Below are 17,315 nucleotides of genomic sequence, written 5' to 3' on the forward strand. Positions count from 1 at the left end.
CTGTCCCCCAGCCCGACACACGTAAATGGTCTGTGCTGAGGAGGATGAGTAAAAGAGGAAGACTTCATTGCAGTTGAGATGAGAGGAAGGCATCTGTCTCCTGCTCGTCCCTGGGCAATGGAATGTCTCGGTGTAAAGCCCAATTGTATGTTCTATATACTGAGATAGGAGAAAACCGCCTTAGGGCTGGAGTTGAGACATGCTGGTGGCAATACTGTTTTTTAATGCACCGAGATGTTCATAAATGCACATCAAGGCACAGCACCTTTTCTAACCTTGTTTATGACACAGAGACATTGTTCACATGTTTTCCTGCTGACCCGCTCCCCACTATTACCCTATTGTCCTGCCACATCCTCCTCTCCAAGATGGTAGAGATAATGATCAATAAATACTGAGGGAACTCAGAGACCAGTGCCGGCGTGGGTACTCCGTATGCTGAGCACCAGTCCCCTGGGCCCACTTTTCTTTCTCTATATTTTGTCTCTGTGTCTCTTTCTTTTCTCAGTCTCTCGTTCCACCTGACGAGAATCACCCACAGGTGTGGAAGGGCAGGCCACCCCCTTCATTGAAATTGTGGTGACTGTACAGCCAACACAATAAGCCTTAGCATTCGCATTGTAATGGGCTCATTCAAGCAAAGCTATCTTCATGAAGGACTTTCTGTTCTAGAGAGCACGTGCATTTTGATTTTCCCTGTCCTCAAACTTAACTTTTGCTTATTTTAATAGCAAAAAATACACCCCCCAGCTGGGCACGGTGGCTCACACCTGTACTCCCAGCACTTTGGGGACTGAGAAGAATGGATCACTTGAAACCAGAAGCTCAAGACTAGACTGGCCAACATAGTGAAACCCTGTCTTGACTAAAAATACAAAAATTAGCCAGGTATGGTGGTGCATGCCTGTAATCCCAGCTACTCAGGAGGCCGAGGAACGAGAATGGCTTGAACTCGGGAGGCAGAGGTTGCAGTGAGCAGAGATTGCACCACCGCACTCCAGCCTGGGCAACAGAGCGAGACTCTGTCTCAAGCAAACAAACAAAAACACACTCCTGGCTAGAGGTCTAAGATGCTAATGGGACATGCAAAATATGAATAAGCATGTGCAGCTACTGCATATGTGCACCCAGAAGACCATTCAGAACATGCTTACTAGCAGCTCCTCTTCCCCCCTCCTTATTAATAATAATGTAAAACTCCCATAAGAGGGTTTCTCCAGCGACAATCCATGCCGTCTCACTCTTATAAGCAGCCCGCCCTGGAATATCTCTCTCACCGTGTACTGTATTCTGCACTGAACTTTCAAATTTTTTTCTTTTCCAATAAATTATGCTGTACTTCTTTTCTGTGTGTCTCTTGTTTAAATTCTTATATACTAAGAAGATAATGACCGAGGTACCACATCAGCCCTCAACACAGCAATAAATTAACCTCCTTCCCGTGGGCGTAGTCCATGTACAAAAGGAGTCACATCACCTAAGTGCTGGACGCAGAGATATGTCACAATTTATTCTATGCACAAAGTTAAGGTAATAGGGGAGAGTCATATTAAATAGTTTCTGGGCCCAGGGATATGTCACAATGGCTCCTGTGAGCAGACATCTTGCAAAATAATCACATAACTGGTGTGCTGGACACAGCGATAAGCCACGCTTTCATCTGCAGGCAAGACCCTGGCAAGAAAGAAGAGTCACGTCATTTAGGTACTTGCTGCAGAGGTACGTAACAATCTTTCTTATGGGCAAAGTCCAGGTAAGAGAGGAGAGTCACACCTCCAAGGTATTAACGTAGAAATATGTCACAAAAACTTTTTAGGCAGGGCCCATACTGAATCTTCTTATCTTCCAGATGTTAGGTCCAGGGATATGTCAGAATACCCAAAATACACAGGGCTCAGTCAAAAAAGGAGAGCCACATCACCCAGGTGCTGGGTCTAGACATATGTCACATCTCTTTTATGGGAAAAGCTCAGGTAAAAAAGCAGGTCACATCAAATAGTTGTTAGGCCCAGAGATATGTCACATTGCCTCCTGCTTGAAGCGTCTAGGACAAAGACGCACATCACCTTGGTGCCAGGCCCGTGTTCATATATAAACATTCAACCAGAGTTGAAATGGTGGGTCATTTCTAAACCCAGCTTATAGGCAAAGGAGGACTCTCCTATCCTGACCTAGTTAATTGTAATGACGTTGACTCTCATACCTGGGCTTAATGCCACAGGTACGATCATGGGTCCCTACCAGCAGGAAGGTCTCAAAGTTGATTGCAACTCTCATTCATACTGTATAGCGCCATTGGGTAGTACACAGAGAGTGCTAATTGGGAAAAGCACAAAGGTGAGATTGTGGCACTCATATGCATACCCAGCCAACAGTAAATATTGTCATCCTCTCACATGAACACGGGTCACTGTTGAGTTTCTGAATCTCACACCTGTAGTCAGTCAAAGGTGGGAAAAATTGACTTATATATGGATACTCATGGGTTGGTGACTCTCAGACCAAGATTCAGCCCAACTCTGAGGTTGACTTCACTAAGGTGACACAGTCTGCAGAGGAATTGAGATTGCACAAATCCAGTCTGGTGTTGAGATGGTTACTCGTGGGCTTAGACTCAACATACAAGAGGTGTTGAATGTCATGCCTACAACTGTGACAGTTGTGGGATTGTTAATCTCATTCCCAGACCATTCTGCAGGTTTCATGGTGAAATTTCCCAGTGCCTAGCACCTGAGTGACTTGACGCTCTTGCATGGACCCAGCCCACTGATGAGATATTAACATATTGCTGGATCCAGCCCCTTGAGGGTGTAACTCTATTCTCCTTCATTGGCACTGCCCACAGTGAGCATTTTGACATATCGCTAGACCTTGCACCCAGGTGATGTGAGTCCCATCTTCTGCCTTGCTGCTGACCACAGGAAGCGTCGTTCTGTATAGCTTGGCCTGGCAACCAGGTTATGTGACTCTCTTGCTTGTGCCTATATGGGACACTGTGGTATATTGCTGGGTCCACTACCCAGGCGATGTAACTCCTCTGCCTGGGCCCTGCCTACAAGGGGCATTGTGACAGATCTCTGTGCTCATTGTCCAGGTAACGTGATTCTCTTTTCCTGTTTGGTCCCTTTACACAGAAGAGTTTGTGACATGTTGCTGGGCTTAGCACAAAGTTGATGTGAATCTTCTGCCTGTATCAAGTTCACAGAAGGCCTTGTGACATAGCTCTGGGTCCATTACCTATTTGATGTGACTCTCCTCTCTTACCTGAGCATTGCCCATAAGAGAGATTCTGACATATCTTTGGGCCAAGCACCGGAATGATGTGACTCTTCTCCCTGCCTTGGTCATGCCCACAGAGGGAAGTGTGACTTATAACTGGGCACAGCACATGGGTGAAGTGATTCTACTGCCTGGTATCTACCTACAGGACTCACTGTCAAATACCTCTGGGCCCACCATCTAGACTATGTGACTCTCTACTTCTTCCTAGGGCCTGCTCACAGTAAGGATTGTGACATATTGCTTTGCCCAGGACCTACATGATGTGACTTTTCTCTCATGTCTGGGCTCCGTCTTGGAGATGAATGTGACACACAGCTAGGCCTGGCCCCGAGGTTATGTAACTTCTCCTTTTTCAAAATCCTACTCACCAGAGGCATTGAAACATCCCTCTGAGCACTTCACTTAGGTAATGTTACCCTGTTTCCTGGAGCCTCCCCTCAGGGGGTATTGTGACACATCGCTTGACCCAGTACCTATGTGATATACTCTCCTTTCTTGCCTGGGCCCTGTATACATTGTACATTGTAATATATGGCTGGTTCAATGACAGGTGATGCAATTCTTATGCATAGACCCTGCCCACAGGGATATTGTGACATTTCTTTAGCTCTGACTCTCCTCTTCTGCCTTAGCCCTCCCAAAAACGGAGGTGGTGACATATAACTGGACCTAGCAACCAGCTAATATGACTCTCCTCTTTTGCCTGCACCCAGCATATTTTGGGTATTGTGAAATATCATTTATCTCAACACCTGCAGGATGAAAGTCTCCTGCCTGAACCCAGCCATCAGTCAAAATTGTCATTCTCCCACACGAACACAGCCCATAATGGAGGTTCTGAATCTCACACCCACAGCAGTCAAAAGTTGGAAACTTGACTCTCATAAGTGGATGTTGTCCACAAGTGGGTTTGTGACTCCCTGATCAAGATCCCAAACACTTGTGAGGCTGTGACTCCATTAAGATAACAATATTCAAAAGGCATTAAGGCTTTCATGGAAAAATCCATTCCACCATTGAGATTGTGACTTATGTACATAGACGCAACATACAGGAGGCGTTGACTCTCATACTCAGAACCGGCACTTATGTGGGATTGTTAATCTCACCCAGGAACCTTCCTGCAGGTGTGATTCTGACGTACACCTCTATATGGGACTGTTAATCTCACCCAGGGACCTTCCTGCAGGTGTGAGTCTGACGTACACCTCTATGTACGATGCAGTGAGCTGAGATCACACCACTGCACTCCAGCCTGGGTGATAGAGTGAGACTCTCTCAGAAAAAAAACGATAGAGTCAGTGACGTTGCTTCCTACCTCTGCCTGAAGTTAGAGGTCCCTGACCTCTGCTGGCACCTAGCAGTCAAAGTGGATGGGGTCAGGGGTCAACTCTCAGCCGAGCACAGGGCCCTTCCCCTCTCGCTACACCACACTGGTGAAGCTGCTTGTCATGGCTAACCCGGAGCTGCTCTGTGTCCCAGAATTCCCTGCTGAACCAGTAATATTTATGGGGTACAGTGTGATGTTTCACTGCATCATACTACATGGTACAGTGTGATGCAGTGAAACATCACACTGTACTCCGTAAACATGTATAATAATCATATGTTAATTATATGATGTGTCACTGCATCATACTACACGGTACAGTGAGATGCAGTGAAACATAACATTGTACTCCGTAAACATATATAACTATCATGTGTTAATTACATGATGTGTCACTGCATCATACTACACAGTACAGTGGGATGCAATGAAACATAACATTGCACTCCATAAACATATGTAACTATCATGTGTTAATTATATGACGTTTTACTGCATCACATTGTACCATATACACTGTACAGTGATCCAACCAGAGTAATTAGCATATTTAAAACTTTAAACATTGATTTCCTTGTGCTAATAGAGTTCAAAATCCTTGCTTCAAGCTATTATAGAATAAACGGTACATTATTATTAGCTATACTCATCGTGCTGTGTAATAGAACACCAGGATTTATTCATCCTAGCTGTAACCTTTTTTTACATTTTTTTGTTTTTTTATTATTATAATTTAGGTTTTAGGGTACATGTGCACAATGTGCAGGTTTGTTACATACGTATCAATGTGCCATGTTGTTTTGCTGCACCCATTAAATCGTCATTTAGCATTAGGTATATCTCCTAACGCTGTCCCTCCCACCTCCCCCCACCCCACAACAGTCCCCAGAATGTGATGTTCCCCTTCCTGTGTCCATGACTTCTCATTGTTCAATTATCACCTATAAGTGAGAACATGCAGTGCTTGGTTTTTTGTCCTTGCTATAGTTTACTGAGAATGATGTTTTCCAGTTTCATCCATGTCCCTACAAAGGACATGAACTCATAATTTTTTATGGCTGCATAGTATTCTATGGTGTATATGTGCCACATTTTCTTAATCCAGTATATCATAGTTGGACATTTGAGTTGGTTCCAATTCTTTGCTATTGTGAATAGTGCTGCAATAAACATATGTGTGCATGTGTCTTTATAGCAGCATGATTTATAGTCCTTTGGGTATATACCTAGTAATGGGATGGCTGGGTCAAATGGTATTTCTAGTTCTAGATCCCTGAGGAATCACCACACTGACTTCTGCAATAGTTCAACTAGTTTACAGTCCAACCAACAGTGTAAAAGTGTTCCTATTTCTCCACATCCTCTCCAGCACCTGTTGTTTCCTGACTTTTTAATGATGGCCATTCTAACTGGTGTGAGATGGTATCTCACTGTGGTTTTGATTTGCATTTCTCTGATGGCCAGTGATGAGGAGCATTTCTTCATGTGTTTTTTGGCTGCATAAATGTCTTCTTTTGAGAAGTGTCTGTTCATGTCCTTTGCCCACTTTTTGATGGGGTTGTTTGTTTTTTTCTTGTAAATTTGTTTGAGTTCATTGTAGATTCTGGATATTAGCCCTTTGTCAGATGAGTAGGTTGCAAAAATTTTCTCCCATTCTGTAGGTTGCCTGTTCACTCTGATGGTAGTTTCTTTTGCTGTGCAGAAGCTCTTTAGTTTAATTAGATCCCATTTGTCAATTTTGGCTTTTGTTGCCATTGCTTTTGGTATTTTAGACATGAAGTCCTTGCCCACGCCTATGTCCTGAATGGTATTGCCTAGGTTTTCTTGTAGGATTTTTATGGTTTTAGGTCTAACATTTAAGTCTTTAATCCATCTTGAATTAATTTTTGTATAAGGTGTAAGGAAGGGATCCAGTTTCAGCTTTCTACATATGGCTAGCCAGTTTTCCCAGCACCATTTATTAAATAGGGAATCCTTTCCCCATTTCTTGTTTTTGTCAGGTTTGTCAAAGATCAGATAGTTGTAGATATGCGGCATCATTTCTGAGGACTCTGTTCTGTTCCATTGATCTATGTCTCTGTTGTGGTGCCAGTACCATGCTGTTTTGGTTACTGTAGCCTTGTAGTATAGTTTGAAGTCAAGTAGTGTGATGCCTCCAGCTTTGTTCTTTTGGCTTAGGATTGACTTGGCGATGCAGGTTCTTTTTTGGTTCCATATGAACTTTAAAGTAGTTTTTTCCAACTGTGTGAAGAAAGTCATTGGTAGCTTGATGGGAATGGCATTGAGTCTATAAATTACCTTGGGCAGTATGGCCATATTCACAATATTGATTCTTCCTACCCTTGAGCATGGAATGTTCTTCCATTTGTCTGTATCCTCTGATTTCATTGAGCAGTGGTTTGTTGTTCTCCTTGAAGAGGTCCTTCACATCCCTTGTAAGTTGGATTCCTAGGTATTTTATTCTCTTTGAAGCAATTGTGAATGGGAGTTCACTCATGATTTGGCTCTCTGTTTGTCTGTGATTGGTGTACAAGAATGCTTGTGATTTTTGTACATTGATTTTGTATCCTGAGACATCGCTGAAGTTGCTAATCAGCTTAAGGAGATTTTGAGCTGAGACAATGGGGTTTTCTAGATAAACAATCATGTCATCTGCAAACAGGGACAATTTGACTTCCTCTTTTCCTAATTGAATCCCCTTTATTTCCTTCTCCTGCCTGATTGCTCTGGCCAGAACTTCCAACACTATGTTGAATAGGAGTGGTGAGAGAGGACATCCCTGTCTTGTGCCAGTTTTCAAAGGGAATGCTTCCAGTTTTTGCCTATTCAGTATGATATTGGCTGTGGGTTTGTCATAGATAGCTCTTATTATTTTGAGATACGTCCCATCAATACCTAATTTATTGAGAGTTTTTAGCATGAAGGTTGTTGAATTTTGTCAAAGGCCTTTTCTGCATCTATTGAGATAATCATGTGTTTTTTGTCTTTGGTTCTGTTTATATGCTGGATTACATTTATTGATTTGCATATGTTGAACTAGCCTTGCATCCCAGAGATAAAGCCCACTTGATCATGGTGGATAAGCTTTTTGATGTGCTGCTGGATTCGGTTTGCCAGTATTTTATTGAGGATTTTTGCATCAATGTTCATCAAGGCTATTGGTCTGAAATTCTCTTTTTTGGTTATGTCTCTGCCAGGCTTTGGTATCAGGATGATACTGGCTTCATAAAATGAGTTAGGGAGGATTCCCTCTTTTTCTATCGCTTGGAATAGTTTCAGAAGGAATGATATCAGTTCCTCCTTGTACCTCTGGTAGAATTCAGCTGTGAATCCATCAGGTCCTGGACTCTTTTTCGTTGGTAAGCTATTGATTATTGCCACAATTTCAGAACCTGTTATTGGTCTATTCAGAGATTCAACTTCTTTCTGGTTTAGTCTTGGGAGGGTTTATTTGTCGAGGAATTTACCCATTTCTTCTAGATTTTCTAGTTTATTTGCATAGAGGTGTTTGTAGTATTCTCTGATGGTAGATTTTATTTCTGTGGGATCGGTGGTGATATCCCCTTTTTCATTTTTTATTGCATCTATTTGATTCTTCTCTCTTTTCTTCTTTATTAGTCTTGCTAGTGGTCTATCAATTTTGTTGATCTTTTCAAAAAACCAGCTCCTGGATTCATTCATTTTTTGAAGGGCTTTTTGTGTCTCTATTTCCTTCAGTTCTGCTCTGATTTTAGTTATTTCTAGCCTTCTGCTAGCTTTTGAATGTGTTTTCTCTTGCTTTTCTAGTTCTTTTAATTATGATGTTAGGGTGTCAATTTTGGATCTTTCCTGCTTTCTCTTGTGGGCATTTAGTGCTATAAATTTCCCTCTACATACTGCTTTGAATGTGTCCCAGAGATTCTGGTATGTTGTGTCTTTGTTCTCATTGGTTTCAAAGAACGTCTTTATTTCTGCCTTCATTTCATTATGTACCCAGTAGTCACTCAGGAGCAGGTTGTTCAGTTTCCATGTAGTTGAGCTGTTTTGAGTGAGTTTCTTAATCCTGAGTTCTAGTTTGATTGCACTGTCATCTGAGAGACAGTTTGTTATAATTTCTGTTCTTTTACATTTGCTGAGGAGAGCTTTACTTCCAACTATGTGGTCAATTTTGGAATAGGTGTCATGTGGTGCTGAAAAAAATGTATATTCTGTTGATTTGGGGTGGAGAGTTCTGTAGATGTCTATTAGGTCCACTTTGTGCAGAGCTGATTTCAATTCCTGGATATCCTTGTTAACTTTCTGTCTCGTTGATCTGTCTAATGTTGACAGTGGGGTGTTAAAATCTCCCATTATTATTGTGTGGGAGTTTAAGTCCCTTTGTAGGTCACTCAGGACTTGCTTTACGAATCTGGGTGCTCCTGTGTTGGGTGCATATATACTTAGGATAATTAGCTCTTCTTGTTGAATTGATCCCTTTACCATTATGTAATGGCCTTCTTTGTCTCTTTTGATCTTTGTTGGTTTAAAGTCTATTTTATCAGAGACTAGGATTGCAACCCCTGCCTTTTTTTGTTTTCCATTTGCTTGATAGATCTTCCTCCATCCCTTTATTTTGAATCTATGTGTGTCTCTGCACGTGAGATGGGTTTCCTGAATACAGCACACTGATGGGTCCTGACTCATTGTCCAGTTTGCCAGTCTGTGTCTTTTAATTGGAGCATTTAGCCCATTTACATTTAAAGTTAATATTGTTATGTGTGAATCTGATCCTGTCATTATGATGTTAGTTGGTTATTTTACTCGTTAGTTGATGCAGTTTACTCCTAGCTTTGATGGTCTTTGCAATTTGGCATGTTTTTGCAGGGGCTGGTACTGGTTGTTCCTTTCCATGTTTAGTGCTTCCTTCAGGAGCTCTTTTAGGGCAGGCCTGGTGGTGACAAAAATCACTCAGCGTTTGCTTGTCTGTAAAGTATTTTATTTCTCCTTCACTTATGAAGCTTAATTTGGCTGGATATGAAATTCTGCGTTGAAAATTCTTTTCTTTAAGAATGTTGAATATCAGCCCCCCTCTCTTCTGGCTTGTAGAGTTTCTGCTGAGAGATCAGCTGTTAGTCTAATGGGCTTCCCTTTGTGGGTAACCCGACATTTCTCTCTGGCCGCCCTTAACATTTTTTCCTTCATTTCAATTTTGGTGAATCTGACAATTATGTGTCTTGGAGTTGCTCTTCTCGAGGACAATCTTTGTGGTGTTCTCTGTATTTCCTGAATCTGAATGTTGGCCTGCCTTGCTAGATTGGGGAAGTTCTCTTGGATAATATCTTGCAGAGTGTTTTCCAACTTGATTCCATTCTCCCGGTCATTTTCAGATACACCAATCAGGCGTAGGTTTGGTCTTTTCACATAGTCCCAAATTTCTTGGAGACTTTGTTCATTTCTTTTTATTCTTTTTTCTCTAAACTTCCCTCCTCTTTTCATTTCATTCATTTCATCTTCCATCAGTGATACACTTTCTTCCAGTTGATCACATCTGCTACCGAGGCTTCTGCAATGTTTTCATAGTTCTCGATACTTAGCTTTCAGCTCCATCAGTTCCTTTAAGCCCTTCTCTCCACTGGTTATTCTAGTTATCCACTCATCTAATTTTTTTTCAAAGTTTTTAACTTCTTTGCTATTGTTTTGAATTTCCTCCCATAGCTCAGAGTATTTTGATCATCTGAAGCCTTCTTCTCTCAACTCGTCAAAATCATCCTCCATCCAGCTTTGTTCTGTTGCTGGTGAGGAACTGCGTTCCTTTGGAGGAGGAGAGGTGCTCTGCTTTTTAGAGTATCCAGTTTTTCTGCTCTGTTTTTTCCCCATCTTTGTGGTTTTATCTACTTTTGGTCTTTGATGATGGTGATGTACAGAAGGGTTTTTGGTGCAGATGTCCTTTCTGTTTGTTAGTTTTCCTTCTACCAGACAGGACCCTCAGCTGCAGGTCTGTTGGAGGTTACTAGAGGTCCACTCCAGACCTGTCTGGCTGGGTGTCAGCAGTGGTGGCTTCAGAACAGCGGATATTCGTGAGACCACAAGTTCAGCTGTCTGATGGTTCCTCTGGAAGTTTTGTCTCAGAGGAGTACCCGGCCGAGTGAGGTGTCAGTCTGTCCCTACTGGGGGGTGCCTCCCAGTTAGGCTGCTCAGGGGTGAGGGACCCACTTTAGGAGGCAGTCTGTCCATTCTCAGATCTCCAGCTGCGTGCTGGGAGAACCACTACTCTCTTCAAAGCTGTCAGTCAGACAGGCACTTTTAAGTCTGCAGAGGTTCCTGCTGAATTTTTATTTGTCTGTGCCCTGCCCCCAGAGGTGGAGCCTACAGAGGCAGGCAGGCCTCCTTGAGCTGTGGTGGGCTCCACCCAGTTCGAGCTTCCTGGCTGCTTTGTTTACCTAAGCAAGCCTGGGCAATGGCGGGCGCCCCTCCCCCAGCCTCGCTGCTGCCTTGCAGTTTGATCTCAGACTGCTGTGCTAGCAATCAGTGAGACTCCGTGGGAATAGGACCCTCCCAGTCAGGTGCAGGACACAATCTCCTAGTGTGCCGTTTGCCAGGCCCATTGGAAAAGTGCAGTATTAGGGTGGGACTGACCCGATTTTCCAGGTGCCCTCTGTTACCCCTTTCTTTGACTAGGAAAGGGAACTCCCTGACCCCTTGCACTTCCCGAGTGAGGCAATGCCTCTCCCTGCTTTGGCCCGTGCACCGTGCGCTTCACTGACTGTCTTGCACCCACTGTTTGGCACTCCCTAGTGAGATGAAACTGGTACCTCAAACAGAAATGCAGAAATCACCCATCTTCTGTGTCGCTCAGGCTGGGAGCTGAAGACCGGAGCTGTTCCTATTCTGCCATCTTGGCTCCACCCTAGCTGTAACTTTGTACCCAGTGACAAAGCTCTCCCCACTCCCTCATCCTTCTGCCATCACTAACCTCTGGTAACAATCATCCTACCGTCTACTTCTATGAAACGGACTTCTTCAGATGTCACATGAGTGAGAGCACGTGGTCTTTTTCTTTCTGTGCCTGGCTTATTCCACTTAACATAATGTCCTCTAGCCTCATCCATGTTGACACAAATGACAGAACTTCATTCTGTTTTATGACTGAACATTATTCGTGTGTGTGTGTGTGTGTATGACATTTTCTTTATTCATTCTGTAGATGGGCAGTTATACACCGTTGGTAGGAATTTAAGTTAGTACAATCATTTCCCATTTCTATAGGGAGAACAGTATGGAGGTTTTTTGATAAATTATAAACAGAACCACCATATGATCCAGCAATCTCATTGCTGGGTTTATATAAAAAGGAAACAAAATAAGCATGTCAAAAAAGGTAACTGCACTCTCATGTTTATTAAGCAGTATTCACAATAATCCAAACCACTCTTTCTTCTAAGTATTTCTTAATTTACCTTTTTTTCATATATTACACCCTAAACTTTTAAAGGATTCATGTCTCGTTTCCAATTTCTGAAACTTATGAGTCACTGATTCTTTGACTGTTGCCTTCCTCTTTACAGAGTCTGGTAAAACAATTAAATGCTTTTTATTTCTTCTCAATCTAATCTTCATATACAAATATATTTATATTTTCTATTAATTTGCCTTCTATAATATATATGACTACATTAATTGTGATCAGCATTTCACTATACTAGTCCTCTTTTTGGCTCAGCCCATTTTAATATGTAATTTGTATGTTGTACATTAAATTGTTTTACAAAACTTTCAATACTTTACTTTTCATTTGCCTCTTTTCCAAAGATAGCTTGACAAGCTCGTAGTTTCTTTCCACATTATTTTGCTTTCTTGTTTTTCCATTATATTGACTTAAACACTTAAATACAAATTCAATATCTGAGATTTATGTGCCATATAATTTCTTCTGATGCTTCACCCCAGTAGCTCATCTCCTTGTGTGCAACATAACTTATAATTTAATCCTCACATATGGGAGACACCACATTCCAATGCCTGCAGGCAGTGTCTCTTTGTTTATTCCATTTGCCTTGTCAGAAGGGAACAACCCACATGGACCTGACATTCTTGTGATCAGACGCATCTGAATGGAGCTCTGGCCTCTTAGGTTGATTACTTCTCTGGATCATTACCTTTATTTACATCCAGTCCTGGGTAGTTTTCTTAATTTCCTTTCAACTATATTAGGCATTCTGTGAATTCTTGTAACTTCTTGGCGATTTTAATGGTCTGCATTAAGTGTTTAAAGTATATTATTTTTCCGAAAAGCAGAAATATCAATAAGTGCATATATGAGTGAAATATTTTTCATAGATTTTCGATGGCATCTATCACCATGAGAAATTCCAAGTTTTTTCCATTTGAAACGCTCCTATCAATAGACCATATTGTAATAATTTGTAGAGTGTGATTACTTTTATACCATTAGAAAATTAATTATATATTATGTAAATATTTTTGAAATACTCCACTGCAATAAATAGTGTATGGTCAGAAGTATTGTTTTCTCTAACATAAAACTAATATGAGTAAAATTATTTACCTGAATTCAGACCTTTTGTCTTCAATGGCCATTCTGTCTCATTAGCACTTCCCTGATCCATAAAAGATATCATTTTTATTTTTTGTTTAATTCATATTTTATTGAAATGAGTAATTTAACATTATAATGCTTTATGGCAATTTAGGATATTTTCAATAAATATATTGAGCTTGAGGTCCTGGCTACGTATTTCTCTTGTACTCAAAATCAGATTTTTCTGGCACAACTTCATTGCCTGCAATGGTATTTATAAAAAGTTTGAATGCCAGCGCATAGACTACTTCAATACTGTACTCATTTGTTCATGTATAAACATTTCATTAGCTATGAAACAAACCAAATACAAATGCTGAATGTATAGTATATATCAATAAATTCAGATTCTTCACCGAAGAAAACAATAAAAGATGAATTTTCTGTGACATGCCACTTGTTCATTTGTTCTTTAATATGATTTAGGCTATTCCAAATATAAGAAAATGTATGCATCACTATTCACGTTGTCTCAACATTTTTCATCTAGGTCCTGAAGGGCATAAAAAAGAATGTATATTGTCAGATTTATTTTTATAGAATTTGGATGTTTCTTTTGCTGTATTTTCTGTGCATACTAGTATGAATATATGGAGACAAGGACAAATGAACGTTTAAGTGGTTATATGAATTTTGCTCATATGGCTAATTGCTTACATGGATGTTGTAAATGACAAGATAAAATAGTAAAGTTTGATAAACTTATCTGTTCCCTGTGAACTTTAGTTCACTTACTGCATAACTTAATTCAGTCACTAATAATTAGTTTAAAAATGTATTTAAAAGCTGCAAACCACATTTTATTACACATTTCTGAATCAGGAAGGGGTAAATTGTGGCATAGCTTTCTTGTGCCACTGACTTTTTTGGGGAGAAACGTTCTGCAATAAAATAAGAGTTTCCAAACTCTATTTATGAAAAAGATTGAGTTTTCTTCTGTGATTAACCTTCACTCCTCAGTCCCTTTTACCCAAGGAATGGTTCCTAGGTCATCTTTTTGAAGTTTAGTTTCTGGAAAGTTTCCAGCAAACCTCTCCTGTGCTTTGTCCCAGTTGTTGTTGTTGTTGTTGTTGTTGTTGTTGTTATCGTTGTGGAGAAGGTGAGTCTCTTTAATTGAGGATGGTTTTTCTGTGTCCAATCCTGCATGTGTTTGCCGAAGCTGAAGCTGTATTGGAGTTTTTATTCTCCCACCATCCTTCCCCAGACCTTCTCCTGTTATCAACACATCTTTTTCAACATCTTCTGACCTTTGTCGCTATCAGTAATTTCAGAATGAACAGATGCAGGAGCATCATCTCTTTGGAAATTCCCGTCACTTCCAATCTGCTTCCTATGTTTTCCAGCTCTATCTTTATATCTTTGATTCTCCAGTATCTTATCTTCTTTGTAGTCTGTATTCTGTAAACCATATTTTACTCATATATTTTTAAAATCATTTTCTTCTTTCCAGCTCGTTTCCTTCTTAGTTAATGATGGACCAACAAATGATTCATCTTTCTTATCAAGGAAAAGGTGAGCTCTAACCTGCACTGGTTCACATCCAACACAGCTATTACTGCCAGGGTTAATGTAATAAGATAACACAGTGTCTCCAACTTTCACTTTCTCTCCATGCTCAGGTTCATAAGGGTCACATTTAGTTTTCAGCTGAACAATCCATTTGCCATTAACAATTGTTCCATTTTGACGGCCTGATGCAAAAGGACATAACTTTGTAAGTCATGGTCAAAATAAATCTCTGCATGAAACTTACACCAACTTCAGGGATTCGAAGAGTATGCTCTGTATCATTTTCCCTTCCATTTGTAGCAGGTTTCACAGCAGTAATGATGAAGAGTGATCCTGTCTGTAACACGGGTGATCTAATGACAGTTACTCTCATATATGAGGGCCACACTTTTTCCTCATCTTCCTCCTCAGCATTTTTGCAGTTGCATTGCCTTTCCCGGTAGCACCTTCATCATAACTACCCTCGGTCTGAGAGTCAGTAATTTCACCTTCTTCTGGTTCACTATGAGTCTCTGTGATTTTCTCATCCTTAAATTTGAATTGAAATGTTTGCATTAAGAGGAGATTCCATAGTATTTCCACTAACTGGAACAGTGAATTTTGGGGGATTATTTTTGTGATGAATGCCTATTTTGGCTTTTTTTTTCACATTTGTGAAATTGTCTTTCCCATTGCAGCTTGTATGCTCAACACTGAAGGCTTCTTGATCCTCTGAATTCAAATCCTTTTCCTCTTTTTTTTTTTTTTGTAGAAGAATCTGGATCCTTTCTTTTCTCAACTTTTTATTTTTGTTTTGTGCTATAAGTCTGATAAGGTTGCAAATCTACTCGAGAATGAAATCGATAGTGACCACTTTCCACATCACAGTAGTAATAAATTAAATCATAATATATTTGATTCTCAGAATCTTAATAGAAACCAGTGCTGTGGTCAAAATACAGTCCAGTATTTTCATCATAACTAAATCCAGTCTGTGATAAAGCCGCTTTTGCTGCAGCTCTCAAACTTCCAGCTAATGACGAACCTTCTAAGGACGTATCTTGTGCTGCTAATGCAGATGCTGGCTCCTGTGAATTTAAGGCAAATGACCCTCTTGTCTACATTCAACATTTGCTGTCCTATCAGTACCAGGGTGAGCATCATTTTCTATTTATAACTGGTAGTTAGAATTCAAAGCAGGAGTTTCAATATCATGATCTTGCTGATTTGACAGTTCAGTCACTCACTTTATTTGGAAGACTAAGATCATTAGAGTAGATCTGATAATAATAATCTGAGATTGACCAAGGATCATGGTTCTCTGTGAGTACTTCTACATCAGACTTTTGTTATCTCCATTTCTCCTACAGCGGAGTACGTTACTGAGTTCTTCCAGCTGCGTGCAGAGCTCCTGGCTGTTGCTCGTGTGGCTCTGAGCAGCCGTCCTATGCCAGGCCATAGCTTCTCCCGTTCCCGCACCTGCCGCCTGCAGCTCAGCGTTCGGGTTCCAGCTTCTCCGCCCTCCTTCTCCTCTGGAACAGCTCGGGCTCCGGGAGGGGGAAGAGCGGCCACAACGAAGGCGCTGGCTGCCGGTGCGGTCCCGAGGCCGTGAGTTCGGGCGCCAGACGGCTGCGGCCTCGGAGGGGCTGCGCGGGGCCGAAGCGGGGGCCGGCGGAGCCACAGCCACGGGGGCGCGCGGGCAGACACAGGCAGCCTCCCCAGCCTGGACGCCCCGAAACGCGGAGGCTAACGGGGCTGCGGCAAGAGCAAGGGGACGGCGATGGCCCTGCCGGATCTGCGCGGCCTGGAATCCTGGGAAAGATTGTACCTTCCCCAGCCACGGGGGCCGCGGGAGGAGCGTCGAAGTCCAGGGGCCAGAAGCACTCGGGCCGTTCCCGAGTTGAGCTGGAAACAGTGGCCAAGCGTGTTTTAAATCGAGTTTCCGTGTGGCTTGATATGACCTGCTGGTTACTCTTATTTTTTTCCTCCATTCGTTGAGCTATGATTGACAAATTGAAAAGTGTATATTTTTAGGGTATTGTACAATAGTGTTTTGAGATGTCAGTAGTCTTTAAATTATCTCAGTTCAGCTAGTTAGCATATCTATCCCCTCACATAGTTAATGCGTTTCTGTGTGTGTGGTGAGAGCACCTGAGATCTACTCTTGTAGCAAATTTCAAGTACACAGTATTGTGAACTATAGTCACTATTCTGTACATTAGGTCCCCAGCAGTTACTCACCTTATAACTGAAGGTGCGCCCCTTCCATGGAAATCTCCCCACCTTCCCCTCTTCCTAGCCCATGGGAACCACGGTTCTACTGTTTCCATGGCTTTTTATTTTTTATTTTATTTACTTTTTTAGATTTTACATAAAACGAGATCATGCAGTAGTTGTCCTTCTGTATTCGGTTTATTTCCTTTAGCATAATGTCTGCAAGATTTATCAATATTGTTGTAGATGAGTTTCATTTTTATTAAAGCTGAAACTATGTATCTCTCAGTTTATTTATCTGTATCAGAGGAGTGCAGATGCCCTTGATGATCTTGATTTTATGTCCTTTGACTATATACTCCCAATTGGGATTAGTGATAATTCTAGTTTAAAAATTTTAAGGAACCGCCATACTGTTTTCCATAATACTGCAGCAATTGACAT

General features: G+C 41.4%; 1 pseudogene; it reads right to left on the bottom strand.

The window, feature by feature from the left end:
- Positions 1-14,118: 14,118 nt before the first annotated feature.
- LOC129471690 (angiogenic factor with G patch and FHA domains 1-like) lies at positions 14,119-16,648 on the bottom strand (annotated as a pseudogene).
- Positions 16,649-17,315: the final 667 nt, after the last annotated feature.

The sequence above is a fragment of the Symphalangus syndactylus genome, chromosome 21 (genome assembly GCF_028878055.3).
Source record: "Symphalangus syndactylus isolate Jambi chromosome 21, NHGRI_mSymSyn1-v2.1_pri, whole genome shotgun sequence".
NCBI classification, from domain to species: domain Eukaryota; kingdom Metazoa; phylum Chordata; class Mammalia; order Primates; family Hylobatidae; genus Symphalangus; species Symphalangus syndactylus.